Raw genomic sequence first — 20,360 nt, 5'->3', positions numbered from 1 at the left:
ACGGAAGTCGGCATTGACTATCGTGTCATTGGCGTCACCATTACGGTGACGAAGTATGCTTTTGTTTTGCCTTGGCTTGTTGTTCCCATCCCGAACATTAGAGGTACCGGGATCGTCCGCATCATGGTTGCACCGAGCTAGCCAATTGTCCTCACCTGTGCAAAAGCAGGTCATGAGGGACGTGAGAGAGAAAATTGTTCTCGACCTGTCCTGGCCGAGCTGGCGAGCCAACCCTTCGCCTCGGATGTTATTCCTGAATGAGCCTATTGCTTCGGCATCTGGACAGTCCACTATCCAGTTCTTTTTGGTGAGGAACCTATTCCACAAGCCGTCTCACCTGCCTTTTGGATGACGTTGCTCAGGTCGGAGGAGTGCGAGGGTCAGACATAGGTTCCCTGAAAATTAGACATGAAGGATTCCTCGAGCTCTTCCCAACTTCCGATAAAATCTTTGGGTAATCTATTTAGCCAGCGCCGTGCTGGCCCTTTTAGCTTTAGAGGGACATACTTGATGGCATGGAGATCATCTCCCCTGGCCATATGGATGTGGAGAAGGAAATCTTCTATCCACACGGTGGGGTCCGTAGTTCCTTCGTATTGCTCTATGTTTATAGGTTTAAGCCCTTTTGAGAATTGATGCTGCATGACCTCATGTGTGAAGCATAGTGGGTGAGCGATACCTTTGACCCGGGCTATACTCTACCGGAGGTTGGCTGTTGTTTGTGTCCAGTATGATTCCCGGTCTCTGTTGCTGTGGGTACGTTGAGGTTGCTCTCTATCCCATCGAGTGGGAGAGTGCCTTCTGGATCCATAGATGGATCTGTTGCGACCTATTGTGTTGTCTAAGTCATGATGTAGGTCATGTTTATCCGTGGGTTGCACGTATTCCTTTCCTTTCCCGTCGGGCGGCTCGGGTCTATACTCGGCTTCTCTGGCCGCTCTGTTGCGCCCTGAAGGTGGACAATTGGGCTCGTTGTACCGTGTGGGCCTGGGGGACACGGGTTCTGGGGCCTCGTCATTGAATTGAGGCAACACGTGCCAACATGGGTAGCTTTTGTTTTGAGCCGGCCACTCGATGCCATATCCTTCTTCGGCTGCCAATACTTTTGTCCATCTATTGTTGATGGTTTCTTCTTCGACTTGAAGCCACTGTTGCTTTGCATGGAGGGCACGAGCGGTAGCTATGAGCTGTTTCCTGAATCGTTCTTGACCTTGAGGGTCCTCGAGAACTGTGAAGTGCTCGGCCTCCATGCTGTCAAGAGGGAAATAGTTGTCATCGTCTCAATCATCGGGATCCGACTGGCCTTTGGTCTTGTTCGGGTCCTCCGATGGTTGATCAGGAGCTACGAGGTTACCGGCGTCCTGGTGGGTCGTGTTCTCCCCGGTGCCCTGTATGGTCCCCCTTCCCTTATTCGCCTTGGATTGTTTGCGTTTCTTTCGACCCTTTGATGGCTTGTCCCCGGACTTATCATCGTTTTGTGGAACGGGGGTGTGGTCGCCATTTCCGTTAGGTGTGTCCACCATGTAGACATCGTAGGTGGAGGTGGCAGTCCATTGACCAGTGTTTACATGGACGGGGTCATCGGCCGCGTAATCCATGTCTTCGACCTCCTCGAAGGCATAATCCAGCACGTCGGTTAAGTCTTCACCGGTGGCTACCAAGTGGGTGGTGGGTGGGCTGTAATAGTCATCGTAATCCGTCTCCGGACCGGTCCGGGTATAGCTCAGGTCTGGTCCATTTGTGATTTTCAGTGATTGGATCAGGCCGAGCGCCTCGTTTGACATCGAGAGGCTGTCCAGATGATCTCTTGATGGTTTTCGGGGCTGACCTCCATATCTTCCGAGAGGGAAGCGAGTTCGACCGTGGCCATCTGAAGTTGTCCGAGCATAGAGGTCGGGTTCGGGCTCGAGGCCAACTGTCCGAAGAGGGAACCGAGGTCGTGGCCAGAAAAGAGACCCGATGTCAAGGCTTCGGGATTTTGGGGCTCATCGGGCGAAACCGTGGCCTTACCAGGGAGAAGATTGCGTCGGGAGTCGGTCGAGAACTCGAGGTTCGTGAACCCTATCTCCTGATCGGGGACGAGACATCCGATCTGGCCAAGGCGGCTGGTCGGGTCGGTGCGCAACATGAAGCTGCCAAACATGAGAACTTGCCTAGGGACGAAGATGTCCTCATTGCTAATTCGATCGCTTACGATTAAGTGGGCCATCAATCCTTCCAGTGATCCCACATCGTAACTCTCAATGAAAGCACCAATGTCGGTGTCAAAACTGGCCGATCTCGGGTAAGGGGTCCCGAACTGCGGGCCTTGGATCGATGGGTTGTAGGAGACGAAGGGGACATTGTTTTACTTAGGTTCAGGCCCTCTTGAGGAGGTAAAACCCTATGCCCCGCTTGATTTTATTGATGGAGTATGAGGATTATAGAGATAATATACCTCAAGATCGTATGAGCTAAAACCTAGATGAATTAACTTGTTTACGCGAATTAAACCCTCTGGTTTATATAGGTACCAGGGGTCCCTAGGGTTACATACAACCGACCTTAGCGAGAGGTAATTGTGCCAATCCAGCCTACACAACTTGGATGACACACCAGTCTTCAGAGCTTTCCTACTTGTTTACGAGATTGTCATGTAGTCAGGTCTTCAATAATGCGGCCCATTAGGTCAGCCCACGAACAACAGCCCGACCGCTCGAGGACCCCTTAATCTCGGACTCCCTCAATGGTGAGGGGAGGCTATATTGACTTCATGTCATTTACCGAATAAGGTTCTAACAAAAGATAATGAGGTCACTCCCTATGAGAAGTGGTCGAAGAGAAGGACAACACTCTCCTACTTATGTACTTGGGGCTGTTTGGCAAAATTCGATGTGTTGATCCCCAAAAAGCGTAAGCCTGGACGAAAGATCGTGGACTATGTTAATTTGGGCTATACTAAGAATAGTGTTGGCTACAGATTTCTAGTAGTGAAATCTGAGGTACGTGACATGAAGGTCGGTACAATTATGAAGTCTAAAGATGCTACGTTCTTTGAGGATATTTTTTCCTATGAGAGATATACAAAGCACTTCTAGACAAGAATCTAATGAGACTCCTAATCCTGCCATTCCTATGGAATATTATGAACAAACACATGATGAAAATCTCGAGGAGGATGACGAGGAAACCCTTAGTAGGGGCAAGAGACAATGTACCGCAAAGACCTTTGGTGATGATTTCCTCATGTACCCCGTGGATGATAATACCACCTCTATTTTAGAAGCCTATGCATCTCGAGATGCTGACTACTAGAAAGATGCGGTCCATAGCGAGATGGATTCCATCCTGGCTAATGGTACAAGGGAATTACTGAACGTCTCTATGGTTGCTAACCATTGGTATGTAAGTGGGTGTTCAAAAGAAGCTTAGACCCGATGGTACAATAGAAAAGTACAAGCTAGGCTTGTGTCCAAGGGTTATGTCCATAAAGAAGAAGAAGATTTCTTCGATATTTATCCACCCATGTCCATGCTGACCACCATTTCAGTATTACTCTTATTGGCGGTCTTGCATGGTCTTCCCATCCACTAGATGGATGTTAAGATGTCTTTCCTGAATGAAGAGCTAAACAAAAAAATCTACATGCAACAACCAGATGGCTTTGCAATAGATGGTCAGGAAGGAAAGGAGTGTAAGTTATTGAAATGTTTATATGGCCCGAGAGAAGCACCTAAGAAATGACATGAGAAGTTTAATACAACCTTGACATCTGTTGGATTCATTGTCAATGAAGCTGTTAAATGTGTATACTATCGCCATGGTCGGGGTGAAGGAGTTATACTGTGCATGTATGTTGATGGCATACTAATATTTGGAACCAACCTCAAAGTGATTGAGGAGGTTAAGTCATTATTATCTGAAAAGTTTGAGATGAAGGACCTTGAGGTGACTGATGTTATCTTGAACATCAAGCTATTGAGAGATGGTCAAGGTGGGATGACACTTCTGCAATCCCATTATGTTGAGATGATTTTGAGTCATTTTGGATATTCAGATTGCAAAATTTCTCAAACACCATATGAACCTAGTGTTCTCATTCAAAAGTTCGAAGGCACAACTAAAGATAAATTGAGATACTCTCAAATTATTGGTTCACTCATGTATCTAGCAAGCGCAATGAGGCCTGACATAACATTTGCTTTTGGCAAATAGTCGGTTTGTTGTCAATCCAGGTGATGTTCACTGGCATGCTCTTGATATTGGGGAACGTCGCATGGGAAACAAAAATTTTCCTACGCGCACGAAGACCTTGTTGGAAATATGCCCTAGAGGCAATAATAAATTAGTTATTATTATATTTCTTAGTTCATGATAATCGTTTATTATCCATGCTATAATTGTATTGATTGGAAACACAATACTTGTGTGGATACATAGACAAAACACTATCCCTAGTAAGCCTCTAGTTGACTAGCTCGTTGATCAAAGATGGTCAAGGTTTCCTGGCCATAGGCAAGTGTTGTCACTTGATAACGGGATCACATCATTAGGAGAATCATGTGATGGACTAGACCCAAACTAATAGACGTAGCATGTTGATCGTGTCATTTTGTTGCTACTGTTTTCTGCATGTCAAGTATTTATTCCTATGACCATGAGATCATATAATTCACTACCACCGGAGGAATGCTTTGTGTGTATCAAACGTCGCAACATAATTGGGTGACTATAAAGATGCTCTACAGGTATCTCCGAAGGTGTTAGTTGAGTTAGTATGGATCAAGACTGAGATTTGTCACTCCGTGTGATGGAGAGGTATCTCGGGGCCCACTCGGTAATACAACATCACACACAAGCCTTGCAAGCAATGTGACTTAGCGTAAGTTGCGGGATCTTGTATTACGGAACGAGTAAAGAGACTTGCCGGTAAACGAGATTGAAATAGGTATGCGGATACTGACGATCGAATCTCGGGCAAGTAACATACCGAAGGACAAAGGGAATGACATACGGGATTATATGAATCCTTGGCACTGAGGTTCAAAGGATAAGATCTTCGTAGAATATGTAGGATCCAATATGGGCATCCAGGTCCCGCTATTGGATATTGACCGAGGAGTCTCTCGGGTCATGTCTACATAGTTCTCGAACCCGCAGGGTCTGCACACTTAAGGTTCGACGTTGTTTTATGCGTATTTGAGTTATATGGTTGGTTACCGAATGTCGTTCGGAGTCCCGGATGAGATCCAGGACGTCACGAGGAGCTCCGGAATGGTCCGGAGGTAAAGATTGATATATAGGAAGTCCTGTTTTGGTCACCGGAAAAGTTTCGGGCTCATCGGTAGTGTACCGGGAGTGCCGGGAGGGGTGCCGGGGACCATCGGGAGGGGTGTCACGCCCCAAGGGGTCTCATGGGCTATGGGAAGAGATAAACCAGCCCCTAGTGGGCTGGAATAAGTTCCCACTAAGGCCCATAAGGTTTGGGAAGGAAAAAACACAAGGTGGAAAGAGTTTCCAAGTGGGAAGGTGGAATCCTACTCCAAGTAGGATTGGAGTAGGACTCCTCCACTTCCAATTTCGGCCAACCCTTGAGGGTTTGAGGCAGCCTCTTCCCTCTCCCTCCCACCTATATATACGGAGGTTTTAGGGCTGATTTGAGACGACTTTTCCACGGCAGCCCGACCACATACCTCCACGGTTTTTCCTCTAGATCGCGTTTCTGCGGAGCTCGGGCGGAGCCCTATTGAGACAAGGTCATCACCAACCTCCGGAGCGCCGTCACGCTGCCGGAGAACTCTTCTACCTCTCCGTCTCTCTTGCTGGATCAAGAAGGCCGAGATCATCGTCGAGCTGTACGTGTGCTGAACGCGGAGGTGCCGTCTGTTCGGTACTAGATCGTGGGACTGTTCGCGGGATTGTTCGCGGGGCGGATCGAGGGACGTGAGGACGTTCCACTACATCAACCGCGTTCTCTAACGCTTCTGCTGTACGATCTACAAGGGTACGTAGATCACTCATCCCCTCTCGTAGATGGACATCACCATGATAGGTCTTCGTGCGCGTAGGAAATTTTTTGTTTCCCATGCGACGTTCCCCAACAGACCTATCATGGTGATGTCCATCTACGAGAGGGGATGTGTGATCTACGTACCCTTGTAGACCGTACAGCAGAAGCGTTAGTGAACGCGGTTGATGTAGTGGAACGTCCTCACGTCCCTCGATCCGCCCCGCGAACCGTCCCGCGATCAGTTCCACGATCTAGTGCCGAACAAACGGCACCTCCGCGTTCAGCACACGTACAGCTCGACGATGATCTCGGCCTTCTTGATCCAGCAAGAGAGACGGAGAGGTAGATGAGTTCTCCGGCAGCGTGACGGTGCTCCGGAGGTTGGTGGTGATCTTATCTTAGTAGGGCTCCGCCCGAGCTCCGCAGAAACGCGATCTAGAGGTAAAACCGTGGAGATATGTGGTCGGGCTGCCGTGGTAAAGTTGTGTCAAATCAGCCCTAAAACCTCCGTATATATAGGGGGAGGAGGGGGGAGCCTTGCCTTGGGGTCCAAGGACTCCCAAGGGGGTCGGCCGAACCAAATGGGGGAACCCTCCCCTTCCAAACAGAGCCAACTAGGTTTGGAAGGAGGAGTCCTTCCCCCTTTTCCCACCTCCTCTTTTTTTTTTCTCTTTGATTTTTCTTCCTATGGAGCATAGGGCTCTTTTGGGATGTCCCACCAGCCCACTAAGGGCTGGTGCGCCACCCCCAATGCCTATGGGCTTCTCCGGGGTGGGTTGCCCCCCGGTGAACTCCCGGAACCCATTCGTCATTCCCGGTACATTCCCGGTAACTCCGAAAATCTTCCGGTAATAAAATGAGGTCATCCTATATATCAATCTTCGTTTGCGGACCATTCTGGAAACCCTCGTGAGGTCCGTGATCTCATCCAGGTCTCCGAACAACATTCGGTAACCAACCATATAACTCAAATACGCATAAAACAACGTCGAACCTTAAGTGTGCAGACCCTGCGGGTTCGAGAACTATGTAGACATGACCCGAGAGACTCCTCGGTCAATATCCAATAGAGGGACCTGGATGCCCATATTGGATCCAACATATTCTATGAAGATTTTATCATTTGAACCTCAGTGCCAAGGATTCATATAATCCCATATGTCATTCCCTTTGTCCTTCGGTATGTTACTTGCCCGAGATTCGATCGTCAGTATCCGCATACCTATTTCAATCTCGTTTACCGGCAAGTCTCTTTACTCGTTCCGTAATACAAGATCCCACAACTTACACTAAGTCACATTGCTTGCAAGGCTTGTGTGTGATGTTGTATTACCGAGTGGGCCCCGAGATACCTCTCCGTCACACGGAGTGACAAATCCCAGTCTCGATCCATACTAACTCAACGAACACCTTCGGAGATACCTGTAGAGCATCTTTATAGTCACCCAGTTACGTTGCGACGTTTGATACACACAAAGCATTCCTCCGGTGTCCGTGAGTTATATGATCTCATGGTCATAGGAACAAATACTTGACACGCAGAAAACAGTAGCAACAAAATGACACGATCAATATGCTACGTCTATTAGTTTGGGTCTAGTCCATCACATGATTCTCCTAATGATGTGATCCCGTTATCAAGTGACAACACTTGCCTATAGCAAGGAAACCTTGACCATCTTTGATCAACGAGCTAGTCAACTAGAGGCTTACTAGGGACAGTGTTTTGTCTATGTATCCACACAAGTATTGTGTTTCCAATCAATAGAATTATAGCATGGATAATAAACGATTATCATGAACTAAGAAATATAATAATAACTAATTTATTATTGCCTCTAGGGCATATTTCCAACAGTCTCCCACTTGCACTAGAGTCAATAATCTAGTTCACATCACCATGTGATTCCAACGAATCCAACACCCATATAGTTATGGGGTCTGATCACGTCTTGCTCGTGAGAGAGGTTTTAGTCAACGGTTCTGAAATTTTCAGATCCGTGCGTTCTTTACAAATCTTTATGTCATCTTATAGATGCTGCTACTACGTGCTATTCGGAAATGCTCCAAATATCTAATCTACAATACGAATCCGTTTCACTACTCATAGTTATTCGGATTAGTGTCAAAGCTTGCATCGACGTAATTCTTTACGACGAACTCTTTAACCACCTCCATAATCGAGAAAAATTCCTTAGTCTATTTAGTTACTAAGGATAACTTTGACCGCTGATCAGTGATTCAATCCTGGATCACTCTGTGTACCTCTTAACAGACTTGCTGCAATGCACACATCAGGTGCGGTACTCAGCATGGCATACTTTAGAGTCTACGATTAAGGCATAGAAGATGACCTTCGTCTATTCTCTTTATTCTGCCGTGGTCGGGTTTTGAGTCTTACTCAAATTCACACCTTACAACGCAACCAAGAACTCCTTCTTTGCTGATCTATTTTGAACTCCTTCAAAAACTTGTCAAGGCATGCATCTTATTGAAACTTTCATTAAGCGCTTTTGATCTATCTCCATAGATCTTTGATGCTCAACGTTCAAGTAGCGCAATCCAGGTATTCCTTTGAAAACTCCTTTCAAACAACCTTATATGCTTTACAGAAATTCTACATTACTTCTGATCAACAATATGTCTACCACATACACTTATCAGAAATTCTATAGTGCTCCCATTCACTTCTTTGGAAATACAAGTTTCTCATAAACCTTGTACAAACCCAAAATCTTTGATCATCTCATCAAAATGTATATTCCAACTCCGAGATGCTTGTGCCAGTCCATTGAAGGATCACTGGAGCTTGCATACTTGCTAGTATCTTTAGGATCGACAAAACCTTCTGGTTGTATCACATACAATGTTTGCTCAAGGAAACCGTCGAGGAAACAATGTTTTGACATCCTACGTGCATTATTTCATAAATAATGCATCAACAACAAACATAATTCTAACAGACCTTTAGCATCGCTACGAGTGAGAAAGTCTCATCATAGTCAACTGTTTGATCTTGTCGAAAACATCTTTGCGACAAGTCAAGCTTTTCTTAATAGTGACTTATCACCATAATCGTCTGTCTTCTTTTAAAGATCCATTTTACTCAATAGTCATATGACCATCAAGTAATTCTTCCAAAGTCTACACTTTGTTTTCATACATGGATCCTCTCTCGGATTTCATGGCTTCCAGCCATTTATCGGAATCTGGGCCCACCATCACTTTCTCCATAACTCGTAGGTTCACTGTTGCTCAACAACATGACCTCCAAGACAGGGTTACCGTACCACTCTGTAGTAGTACGCGACCTTGTGAACCTACGAGGCTTGTAGTAACTTGATCCGATGCTTGATGATAACCATCATCAGCTTCCACTTCAATTGGTGTAGGCGCCACGGGAACAACTTCCTGCGCCCTGCTACACACTGGTTGAAGTGATGGTTCAATAACCTCATCAAGTTCTACTACCCTCCCACTCAATTCTTTCGATAGAAACATTTCCTCGAGAAAGGATCCGTTTCTAGAAACAAACACTTTGCTTTCGGATCTGAGATAGGAGATGTACCCAACTGTTTTGGATATCCTATGAAGATGCATTTATCCGTTTTGGGTTCGAGCTTATCAGACTGAAACTTTTTCACATAAGTGTCGAAGCCCCAAACTTTCAAGAAACGACAGTTTAGATTTCTCTAAACCTCAGTCTATACTGTGTCATCTCAACGGAAATACGTGGTGCCCTATTTAAAGTGAATGCGGTTGTCTCTAATGCTTAACCCATAAACGATAGTGGTATTTCAATAATAGACATCATAGCATGCACCATACCAAATAGTGTGTGGCTATGACGTTCAGACACATCATCACACTATGATGTTCCAGGTGGCATGAACTGCGAAACAATTTCCACATTGTCTTAACTGCGTACCAAAACTCGTAACTCAGATATTCATTTCTATGATCATATCGTAGACAGTTTATCCTCTTGTTACGACGAACTTCACTCTGAAACGGAATTGAACTTTTTAATATTTCAGACTTGTGATTCATTAAGTAAATATTCCTGTATCTACTCAAATCGTTAGTGAAGTAAGAACATAATGATATCCACTGCGTGCCTCAGCACCCATTGGACTGCATACATCAAAATGTATCACTTCCAACAAGTTACTATCTTGTGTGATCTCAATGAAAACAAGGCCTTGCTCATGTGGTATGATTTGCATGTCACTAGTGATTCAAAAACAAGTGAGTATAAAGATCCATCAGCATGGAGCCTCTTCATGCAATTTATACCAACATGACTCAAGTGGCAGTGCCACAAGTAAGTGGTACTATCATCATTACCTCGTGTCTTTTGGCACCAATATCATGAACATGTGTAACACTACGATCGAGATTCAATAAACCATTGAAGGTGATTATTCAAGAAAATATAGTAACCATTATTCTCTTTAAATGAATAATCGTATTGCAATAAACACGATCCAATCATGTTCATGCTTAACGCAAGCACCAAATAACAATTATTTAGGTTCAACACCAATCCCGATGGTAGAGGGAGCGTGCGACGTTTGATCATATCAACCTTGGAAACACTTCCAACACGTATCGTCACCTCGCCTTTATCTAGTCTCCATTTATGCCATAGCTTTCATTTCGTGTTACTAATCACTTAGCAACCGAACCGGTATCCAATACCCGCATACTACTAGGAGTACTAGTAAAGTACACATCAACATCATGTATATCAAATATACTTCTTTCGACTTTTGCCAGTCTTCTTATCTACCAAGTATCTAGAGTTGCTCCGCCTTAGTGACTGTTCCCCTCATTACAGAAGCACTTAGTCTCGGGTTTGGGTTTAATCTTGGGTCTCTTCATTAGTGCAGCAACTGTTTTGCCGTTTCACGAAGTATCCCTTCTAGCCCTTGCCTTTCTTGAAACTTAGTGGTTTTACAAACCATCAACTATTGATGCTCCTTCTTGATTTCTAATTTCGCAGTGTCAAACATCGCGAATCGCTCAAGGATCATTGTATCTATCCTTGATATGTTACAGTTCATCGCGAAGCTCTCACAGCTTGGTGGCAGTGACTTTGGAGAACCATCACTATCTCATCTGGAAGATTAACTCCCACTTGATTCAAGTGATTGTCGTACTCAGACAATCTGAGCACATGCTCAAGGATTGAGCTTTTCTCCTTTACTTTGTGGACAAAGAATCTTGTTGGAGGTCTCGTACCTCTTAACAAGGGCACAAGCATGAAATCACAATTTCATCTCTTTAGAACATCACTTATGTTCCGTGATGTTTTAAAACGTTTTCGGCGCCTTGCTTCTAAGCCATTAAGTATTTTGCACTGAACTATCGTGTAGTCATCAAAAACGTGTATGTCGGATGTTCACATCATCCACAGACGACACTCGAGGTGCAGCACACCGAGTGGTGCATTAAGGACATAAGCCTTCTGCGTAGCAATGAGGACAATCCTCGGTTTTACAGACTTAGTCTGCAAAGTTTGCTACTATCAACTTTCAACTAAATTTTCTCTAGGAACATATAAAAACAGTAGAGCTATAGTGCAAGCTACACCGTAATTCGCAAAGACCATTAGAGTATGTTCATGACAATTAGTTCAATTAATCATATTACTTAAGAACTCCCACTCAAAAAGTACATCTCTCTAGTCATTTGAGTGGTACATGATCCAAATCCACTATCTCAAGTCCGATCATCACGTGAGTCGAGAATAGTTTCAGTGGTAAGCATCTCTATGCTAATCATATCAACTATACGATTCATGCTCGACCTTTCGGTCTCATGTGTTCCGAGGCCATGTCTGCACATGCTAGGCTCGTCAAGCTTAACCCGAGTGTTCCGCGTGTGCAACTGTTTTGCACCCGTTGTATGTGAACGTTGAGTCTATCACACCCGATCATCACTTGGTGTCTCAAAACGAAGAACTGTCGCAACGGTGCACAGTCGGGGAGAACACAATTTCGTCTTGAAATTTTAGTGAGAGATCACCTCATAATGCTACCGTCGTTCTAAGAAAGATAAGGTGCAAAAAGGATTAACATCACATGCAATTCATAAGTGACATGATATGGCCATCATCACGTGCTTCTAAAGCACCGCCACGATCTTCTTGTCACCGGCGTCACACCATGATCTCCATCATCATGATCTCCATCAACGTGTCGACATCGGGGTTGTCGTGCTACTCATGCTATTACTACTAAAGCGACAACCTAGCAAAATAGTAAACGCATCTGCAAGCACAAACGTTAGTTTAAAGACAACCCTATGGCTCCTGCCGGTTGCCGTACCATCGACTTGCAAGTTTATATTATCTATTACAACATGATCATCTCATACATCCAATATGTCACATCACATCGTTGGCCATATCACATCACAAGCATACCCTGCAAAAACAAGTTAGACGTCCTCTAATTTTGTTGTTGCATGTTTTACGTGGTGACCATGGGTATCTAGTAGGATCGCATCTTACTTACGCAAACACCACAACAGAGATATATGAATTGCTATTTAACCTCATCCAAGGACCTCCTCAGTCAAATCCGATTCAACTAAAGTTGGAGAAACTGACACCCGCCAGTCATCTTTGAGCAACGGAGTTACTCGTAGCGATGAAACCAGTCTCTCGTAAGCGTACGAGTAATGTCGGTCCGAGCCGCTTCGATCCAACAATACCGCGGAATCAAGAAGAGACTAAGGAGGGAAGCAAAATGCACATCACCGCCCACAAAAACTTTTGTGTTCTACTCGAGAAGACATCTACGCATGAACCTAGCTCATGATGCCACTGTTGGGGAACGTCGCATGGGAAACAAAAATTTTCCTACGCGCACGAAGACCTATCATGGTGATGTCCATCTACGAGAGGGGATGTGTGATCTACGTACCCTTGTAGACCGTACAACAGAAGCATTAGTGAACGTGGTTGATGTAGTGGAACGTCCTCACGTCCCTCGATCCGCCCCGCGAACCGTCCCGCGATCAGTTCCACGATCTAGTGCCGAACGGACGGCACCTCCGCGTTCAGCACACGTACAGCTCGACGATGATCTCGGCCTTCTTGATCCAGCAAGAGAGACAGAGAGGTAGAAGAGTTCTCCGGCAGCGTGACGGCGCTCCGGAGGTTGGTGGTGATCTTATCTCAGCAGGGCTCCGCCCGAGCTCCGCAGAAACACGATCTAGAGGTAAAACCGTGGAGATATGTGGTCGGGCTGCCGTGGTAAAGTTGTGTCAAATCAGCCCTAAAACCTCCGTATATATAGGGGGAGGAGGGGGGAGCCTGGCCTTGGGGTCCAAGGACTCCCAAGGGGGTCGGCCAAACCAAAGGGGGGAACCCTCCCCTTCCAGTCCGAGTCCAACTAGGTTTGGAAGGAGGAGTCCTTCCCCCTTTTCCCACCTCCTTTTTTTTTCTTTTCTCTTTGATTTTTCTTCCTTGGCGAATAGGGATCTTTTGGGCTGTCCCACCAGCCCACTAAGGGCTGGTGCGCCACCCCCAATGCCTATGGGCTTCCCCGGGGTGGGTTGCCCCCCCGGTGAACTCCCGGAACCCATTCGTCATTCCCAGTACATTCCCGGTAACTCCGAAAACCTTCCAGTAATCAAATGAGGTCATCCTATATATCAATCTTTGTTTCCGGACCATTCCGGAAACCCTCGTGACGTCCGTGATCTCATCCGGGACTCCGAACAACATTCGGTAACCAACCATATAACTCAAATACGCATAAAACAACGTCGAACCTTAAGTGTGCAGACCCTGCGGGTTCGAGAACTATGTAGACATGACCCGAGAGACTCCTCGGTCAATATCCAATAGCGGGACGTGGATGCCCATATTGGATCCTACATGTTCTACGAAGATCTTATCGTTTGAACCTCAATGCCAAGGATTCATATAATCCCGTATGTCATTCCCTTTGTCCTTGGGTATGTTACTTGCCCGAGATTCGATCGTCAGTATCCACATACCTATTTCAATCTCATTTACCGGCAAGTCTCTTTACTCGTTCCGTAATACAAGATCCCGCAACTTACACTAAGTCACATTGCTTTCAAGGCTTGTGTGTGATGTTGTATTACCGAGTGGGCCCCAAGATACCTCTCCGTCACACGGAGTGACAAATCCCAGTCTCGATCCATACTAACTCAACGAACACCTTCGGAGATACCTGTAGAGCATCTTTATAGTCACCCAGTTATGTTGCGACGTTTGATACACACAAAGAATTCCTCCGGTGTCCGTGAGTTATATGATCTCATGGTCATAGGAACAAATACTTGAAACGCAGAAAACAGTAGCAACAAAATGACACGATCAACATGCTACGTCTATTAGTTTGGGTCTAGTCCATCACATGATTCTCCTAATGATGTGATCCCGTTATCAAGTGAGAACACTTGCCTATGGACAGGAAACCTTGACCATCTTTGATCAACGAGCTAGTCAACTAGAGACTTACTAGGGACAGTGTTTTGTCTATGTATCCACACAAGTATTGTGTTTCCAATCAATACAATTATAGCATGGATAATAAACGATTATCATGAACTAAGAAATATAATAATAAATAATTTATTATTGCCTCTAGGGCATATTTGCAACACTTGAAAGAGTTATGAGCTATCTGAAAGGTACTATGAACTATGGACTTCTTATACCCATTGGTACTTGAAGGCTATAGTGATGCGAACTGGATCTCTGATGCTGATGAGGTGAACTCCACAACCAGGTATATGTTTACTCTTGGAGGTGTTGCTGTTTCTTGGAAGTCTTGCAAGTAAACAATCTTAATGAGATCAACACTTGAAGTAGACTAAACAACATTAAACATGTCTCGTGTCAAAGCAGAATGGCTTCAAGATATTTTGATGGAGTTGCTAGTGGTTGAGAAGTTGGTTCTGTTTATCCTTATGAACTATGATAATTAGAAAATTATTGTCAAAATAAAGAGTTCAAAGGACAACATGAATTTCAAGAGACATAAGAATGAGATTGAAAGCTTTCAAATGTTTAAGAAACTCTGAAGTGATAGCGTTGGATTATATCTAAACGGCTAAGAATCTCACAGATCCCTTTACCAAAGGGCTATCACATGTTGTGGTAGGTAATGCATCGAGGGAGATGGGTATGAGACACACATGAATTGCCATGGTGGTAACCTAACCTATGTGATCGGAGATCCCGTGAAGTAGGACATGGAAAAAACAAGCCATTGGTGAACTAAGGAGAGAAACTTTACTAACCCACTCCGCTGGAGATGTAATACTCTCAGATACTATATAGTAGGATGACTACTATTAATGTGTTCCAAAGCTTATGTATACGCAAGATGCTATCCTGCAAAGCAATCTTTGGAGGGACACATCTATATGAGCCTGACTACCGCTCATAGTCTATGAGATTGGGGTGATCTCTAGCAAGATCATGAACAGGCCAGGAGTGTGACTAATATGCTCCGCCCGAGGGGTCAGGCTTCAGAACCTAGTACTAGTAAGACATGTGGTAAAACTTATTTACACCAAATTGACAATTCAAGGCACAATCCATTATTTAGTTGTGAAGGAGTGTAACTGCTTGATTTAGGTGAAGTTCAACCTTAACAGGTCTTCACTGAAATGCCGGTATATCAAAACAACGATTGGAACAAAGAACATAATGGGTCATCAAGATATGGTGGGGGATTGTTGAAATATGGGGCGGGCTTTAGGCCCATCTAACAATTTCAGAAAAATATCTAAGGGCCCATGTAGGTGTCATGATAAGGGATCGTGGGAAGTTCAGTCCCACCCCGCTAGTGTAGAAGGAGTTGGACCTCCTTATAAGACATTCTCTTCCACATGCTATTGGAGCTTGAGAATAGAAGAGGCCCTTATGCACTCATCCTCCACCACCTACCCCACCACACCACGGCTCACGAAGACGCGCCACGGGTTGTGGGTTGCGGGATTGAGCCGATCACATACCTATGCACTTTATTTTTTCGGTCAAGAACCGAGAGTCCGTAACATACACACCATGATATGGGACGTCAAATGTGGGCTGTTGCCGACTCAGACATGGGTCCAGCCCACGTCTCTCCACCCGGACACACATACATACCGGAGGCATTAGCCAACCCTAGCTGCCACAAATAGACCACATCTGCTCCACGCACACTGCCCATGCCGTTCCTTTGCTGCTACTACCACCATCATCTCCATTCTGTTCACTACGCACACGGTTGACGAGAGAGCAGGCCCCTGAAACCCGCCTCTCCAGATCCTGTACGGGAGAGGGGGGATTAGATCTTTGGGGAGCGTCTCCTACAAAACAACTCACTGCTGTTTGTGTTCTTCCACTACGTCTGCGTTGCCCTTGTCATCACCATGTCCACCAACACTGACCATGCCATAGCTGAGAAGCTTGATACCAAGAAGAAGGCCACCGATGGCGCTCCTGGTGCCACCGCTCCAGCCTCTGCATGGCCTATTGGAGGGTATAACATGTTTATCCCTCTCATGCTTATTTATGTTTTAGCAGTACTAACAATATGCATAGATGTTTCTACTATATGCGTAGTACATGCTACTCTGGTTTGTGATCAGTATGTCAGTTGTTTTGTTAATGCCATGATCGTGATTATTTCCTGGATTAATTGAATCAAAAAATCGCCTATTTACTCAGCAATCCAAAAGCCTAATATGTGTAGGAATTTTTCAAATCATAGTTTTGTTATTGTACCGAAACCGGATAAGTTCATAGGTACATATTTTATGCACCTACAGACAAAAACCACCTTATGGCTCATGATAATGAATGTGTTCTAGGTCACGTGCTACTCCCACAGGAATGATCACTTCTGAACAGGAGAATGCGTTTAGGGAGGCCACCGTCTACTTTCTGATAGCAGTTCTAGGATAAGTTGGTTGACGCATATTTACATCTGTGTATTGCCAAGGATTTGTGTGAGGCACTCAAATCTAGATTCGGGGCCACCGATGGTGGGAGCGAGATGTATCTTATGGGGCAGTTCCAAAATTACAAAATGGCCGAGAACCACTTTGTATTGGAACATGCTCATGAGATAATATTAGCCAAAAAACTTCTGCACCAAGTAGAGATACTACTTGTGCATCCAAGAACCCTTAACCCAGTTTGCCTTGAGAGTCCACCATACCTACTGATACGTCTCCGTCGTATCTACTTTTCCAAACTCTTTTGCCCTTGTTTTGGACTCTAATTTGCATGATTTGAATGGAACTAACCCGGACTAACGCTGTTTTCAGCAGAATTCCCATGGTGTTGTTTTTGCGCACAAATAGAAGTTCTCGGAATGACCTGAAAATTTACGGGCATTTTTTGTGGAATGTATAAAAAATACTGGCGCAAGAATCAACGGAGGAAGAGGAGCGTGGAGCCCACAAGCCCACCAGGCGCGCTCCCTGGCCGCGCCTGGCAGGCTTGTGGGGCCCACGTTGCTCCACCACCTCCAATCTCAGCTCTATTTAGTCCCTTTCGTTGAGAAAAAATCAAGGAGAAGAGTTCATCGCGTTTTACGATATGGAGGCGCCGCCACCTCCTGTTCTTCCTCTTGAGGGCAGATCTGGAGTCCGTTCTGGGCTCCGGAGAGGGGACATCGTTTCCATCGTCATCACCAACCTTCCTTCATCGCCAATTCCATGATGCTCTTCACCGTTCGTGAGTAATCTCATCGTAGGCTTGCTGCACGGTGATGGGTTGGATGAGATCTATCATGTAATCGAGTTAGTTTTGACGGGGATTGATCCCTAGTATCCACTATGTTCTGAGATTGATGTTGCTACTACTTTGCCATGCTTAATGCTTGTCACTAGGGCCCGAGTGCCATGATTTCAGATCTGTACCTATTATGTTGTCGCCAATATATGTGTGTTCTTGATCCTATCTTGCAAGTTGTAGTCACCTACTATGTGTTATGACCCGGCAACCCCGGAGTGACAATAGCCGGAACCACTCCCGGAGATGACCATAGTATGAGGAGTTCATGTATTCACAAAGTGTTAATGCGTTGGTCCGGTTCTCTATTAAAAGGAGAACCTTAATATCCCGTAGTTTCCATTAGGACCCTGCTGCCACGGGAGGGATGGACAATAGATGTCATGCAAGTTCTTTTCCCTAAGCACGTATGAATACATACGGAATACATGCCTACATTACATTGACGAACTGGAGCTAGTTACATATCTCTCCGTGTTATAACTGTTGCATGATGAATAACATCCGATGTAATCATCCATCATCGATCCAATGCCTACGAGTTTTTCCTACTGGTCCTTGCTACGTTACTCTGTCGCTACTGCTGTCACTGCTGCAACTATTACTCTGCTACTGCTACTGTTACTTTGTTGCTACTGTTGCTATCACACTACCTTGCTACTGATACTTTTCTACAGATACTAAGTCTTTCAGGTGTGGTTGAATTGACAACTCAACTGCTAATACTTGAGAGTATTCTTTGGCTTCCCCTTGTGTCGAATCAATAAATTTGGGTTGAATACTCTACCCTCGAAAACTGTTGCGATCCCCTATACTTGTGGGTTATCTAGACTATTTTCTGGCGCCGTTGCCGGGGAAGCACAACTATATTCTCTGAGTCACTTGGGATTTATGTCTGCTGGTCACTATGAGGAATCCGAAAGATCCAAAAACCAAAGTCTTTCCCTCAACTACGAGGACAGGTAAGGAACTGCCATCTAGCTCTACACTTGATTCACCTTCAGTTATGAGTAATTTTGCGACACCACCTCTTGCTAGAAATCTTGATATGTCGCCTGTGCTTGATGACGCTACTTCTGCTGCCCATGATGCCTATGATGATGCTATGCTTGATACTGATTTCCACTAGGTGCATCCCTTGATGCACAAATTGCTAGAGTTGTTGCTAGATGTGATGATACTTCTGAAACTGCTGATACTATTGAAGTAGAACCTGCTATTTTGCCTGTTAGAACTAGTTCTCCTAGATATGAATTGCCTGATATGCCCGAGGGTTATGTTATGGAGGGAGAGATAGCTGAGGACTTTCTTGCTTGTAAGGATAGCTATGATGTTGAGAAATTACTGTTCAAGTGGAAAGAAAAATCTATGAACGCTAGGATGAAATATGACCTGAAGTTTGCTACTTCGCCTATCTTTGTGACCGATAAGGATTATGAATTCTCTATCGACCCTGAGTTAATTACTCTAGTCGAATCTGATCCTTTTCACGGCTATGAGTCTGAAACGGTTGTAGCCCATCTTACCAAACTGCATGATATAGCCACCCTATTCACGAGTGAGGAAAAGATCCGCCACTACTATATCCTTAAGGTGTTTCCTTTCTCGCTAAAGGATGATGCTAACACCTGGTTCACTTCTCTTGCTCCTGGTTGTGTGCGTAGCCCCCAGGATATGATCTGCTACTTCTCTGAGAAATATTTCCCTGCCCATAAGAAGCAAGCTACCTTGCAGGAAATATACAACTTTGTGCAAGTTGAAGAAGAGAGTCTCCCACAAGCTTTGGGGAGGCTCGTCCAGCTACTGAATGCTTTGCCTGATCACCCTCTTGAGAAGAATGAAATACTTGATATCTTCTATAATGGACTTACCGATGCTTCCACAGACCACCTAGATAGTTGTGCTGGTTGTGTTTTTAGGGAATGGACTGTAGAACAAGCTGAGACCCTATTGAATAACATCTTGTGCAATGAGAATGCTTGGACTATTCCCGAACCACCTTCTAAGCCAACTCCTAACAAAAGAGGTATTCTATTCCTCAGTCCTGAAGATATGCAAGAAGCTAAGAAATCTATGAAAGAGAAAGGCATTAAATCTGAAGATGTCAAAAATCTACCACCTATCGAAGAGATCCATGGTCTTGATAACCCGATACAGGTAGTAGAGGTAAATTCTCTTTGTAGATTCAATGAGAGTGATATTCCTTTTGAAAAACCTGCTAGCTTATGCCTGGATGAATTTGATAACTTTGTTGCCAAACAACAAAGTTTCAATGATTATGTTAGCAGACAATTGGAACAGAATGCTCGTATGCTTAGTCATTTAAGTGCTTGTGTGGACAGAAACGTCAATGATCTTAAGCTCCCGAGTAAACATGCCTCTATGGTTACTACCCAAGTAGAACAAGTACTTAAGGCTCAAAACGAGTTGCTCAATGAGTTGAATGACAATTCTATTAGAGTCGTCACTAGAGGCGGTAGAATGACCCAGGAACCTTTGTATCCTGTGAGTCATCCTAAGAGAATTGAACAAGATTCTCAAGGAGTTAGCACTGATGCACCTAGTTATGCTAGGAAGAAGAAGAAACATGAT

Source organism: Hordeum vulgare, chromosome 2H (assembly GCF_904849725.1).
Source record: "Hordeum vulgare subsp. vulgare chromosome 2H, MorexV3_pseudomolecules_assembly, whole genome shotgun sequence".
NCBI lineage: Eukaryota > Viridiplantae > Streptophyta > Magnoliopsida > Poales > Poaceae > Hordeum > Hordeum vulgare.
The sequence above is the reverse complement of the archived record's forward strand: the minus strand, read 5'-3'. Positions refer to the sequence as shown.